The sequence below is a fragment of the Heterocephalus glaber genome, unplaced genomic scaffold (genome assembly GCF_053883595.1).
Source record: "Heterocephalus glaber isolate CG9 unplaced genomic scaffold, H.glaber_assembly_v1.0 deba00001553, whole genome shotgun sequence".
Classification (NCBI taxonomy): domain Eukaryota; kingdom Metazoa; phylum Chordata; class Mammalia; order Rodentia; family Bathyergidae; genus Heterocephalus; species Heterocephalus glaber.
This window is the reverse complement of record NW_028258344.1, coordinates 4575787-4578233: the sequence shown is the minus strand read 5'-3', so window position 1 is coordinate 4578233 and position 2447 is coordinate 4575787.

Genomic DNA, 2447 nt, shown 5'->3' with positions numbered 1-2447 from the left:
AAAATAAATATACATTAATATTAATAATAGGTGAAATTAGGGTGAGGTGAAAGGATACATGGAAACTCAGCATTTCCTGCCCAGTTTTTCTGTAACATGAAATTGTTAAAGGAAAGAACTAAAAAAAGGCTATCATTTTTTAAAAAAGCTCTGTTGTACTTTCTGCAATTTAACTGTTTTTTTAACTTTTTCCTCTTGGATGTTTGTAATCACAGCTGCCCAAACTAGTCCCACACAGAGGCTGGCCTGCCCAGGGGAAGGATGCAGCAGGGCTGGAATGTGCTTTTGAGCCGATGGTTGTTTCCCAGTAACGTGTGTACAATCCGTGTACTGGTGGTGGTGGAGTCAGAGAGCATGGGTTGAGGTCTCCATTCTAAAGGCTTAGAGCTGAAGACTGGGAGGCTCAGAGCATAGGCTGTGGAGTATGACAGACCTCAGGTCACCCACTGCCTTTGTCTGTAGTAGAGGAGAGATCTGAGGCTTCATGATCTCATCTGAATATGGAATGCTATTATTGAGCCTCTTAGGAGAATGAAAGGCAATAGCCTGTGAAAGTGCTCGGCCTGGTATCTGGTACATACTAAGTGATTGATTCAGTTATTTATGCTGCATAATAAACCAAAGTAGCTTAAAACACTGATTTATTATTTCTCATGGTTCTGAGGTCTTGGAATTTGGGCAGAACTCAGGTGAACATTCTTTCTGCACAGCAAGCTGGGGTCCTTCACTTGGCTGCATCTGGCTGTGTTGGGAGGTTCGACATGGGCTGTGCCTCTATGTGCTTCCAGGAGTCTTTTCTCCCCAAGTGGCTCCCTGGGCTTTCTCATAGTGTGGAGGCCTCAGTGTAGTAGGATCTCTTAAGTGAAGACTGGTTTCTGAGAGCAAAAAGAATTGGCCAGCCTCTTAAAGGGTTTGCTTGAACCTAGCAGAAGTTCCCTCTATCACAGCCTATTGGATAAAACAAATCAGGAAAGGAGCCCTTACTCACGGGGAGAAGAAGATCAGTATGTGCTACCGGAGGACAGGAATTATGACAGCTGTCTTCGAGGTGACCACAGTGCTCAAGTTACGATTTCCCTGTGATTTGGTTTGCCATCTTGCCTATCAGGCATGGCTGCATCTGAAGGGCAGAGTGAGGTATTCTGGTTGCTGTGGGAACTGAGTTATGGGTGTATCCTAGGGGCCATTCTAATGTGGCCTTATCATCTTGTCTTAAAGTCAAAAAGGTCTTGGTATTGGCACATTTTTAGTATTGTAATTCTGTTAACAATGTCCACTCACTTAAGCATATCATCTAGTTTGTATTTTATCTCATGTCATGAGATTGAAACATACATTTTGAAAAATTTCACTAAAACATGGACTATTTAAATATGTCATTTTCCCCTTGTATTAATGCTACAGAAAAAAAGAAAAATAAATCTTAAAAAATGCACCAACACAAACTTCTGTATTGAGTTTTTGTTTGTTTTTCGTTTGGATTGGAATGTTTTTCTTAGCTCCCCTGTTTCCCCTTCTGTGGGCAAAGAGATACTTACTTAGCTTTTAAGATAGCTCACATGTCACGTTATGAAGCTCCTGTTGACACACCAGTTTCCAGGTAAACTGAATCACTCCTTTTCTTCTGAGGTCCTATTGCACCCTGAAGACTTCCATCTTAGTAACCATAGCTTTTATTGCTGTATGGTTGGTGGCATAAGGAAATAATCTCCAGTGGCTACCATATGTTACATAAAGGAAGAAAGAGGTATAATGTGAACCATTAGTCTTGTAAAGTTCACCAGCTATTGGAAAGAAGAGTCAGAAAATACATATTTAAAATACAATCTTAACTTCAGGGTTAGAAATCTGTATGGGTATTAGGGAACCACAAGTAAGATGTACCTTAACCATCTTGCCAGGGCTTTTTTTTGCGGGGGGGCAGAGGGCTCTGAGATATTTTTTCTTGTTATAATGGTAGGCTTGGGAGTGAACAGTGTGATGATCTCAAACATCTCAACTTCACTGAAAGTCATTTTGGTCCTGAAGTGGTATAGACCCCAGACATAACTGATATTGTCTCAGAGAAGTAAAGAGAGCTGTGGTCAGGGCCAGGGATTTAGCTCAGTGGTTCCAGCACCGGCCTTGAAAGCGTAAGGTCATGAGTTCAATCCCCGGTACCAAAAATAAATAAATAAAAAGAGAGCTGTGGTCCATGTCTCCTTTAAATAATGAAGGTTTTCTACACATAAGGCCTTACTCACTATATTATGAAGTTGGGAGAACCCTAGTTAGGGACAAGGCTTCTGAGAAATGTTGCAAGAAGGTACAGAAGTACTGTACATTGTTTTATACTGTTCAGCTTCCTTACAGGCCAGAGAGGTACTTTGTTAGTTTGAAAAGAAAGACATGCAAAAAAAATTTGAGTAAAAATTACTCTCAAACTCACTTTTATCAGATGGGCTACC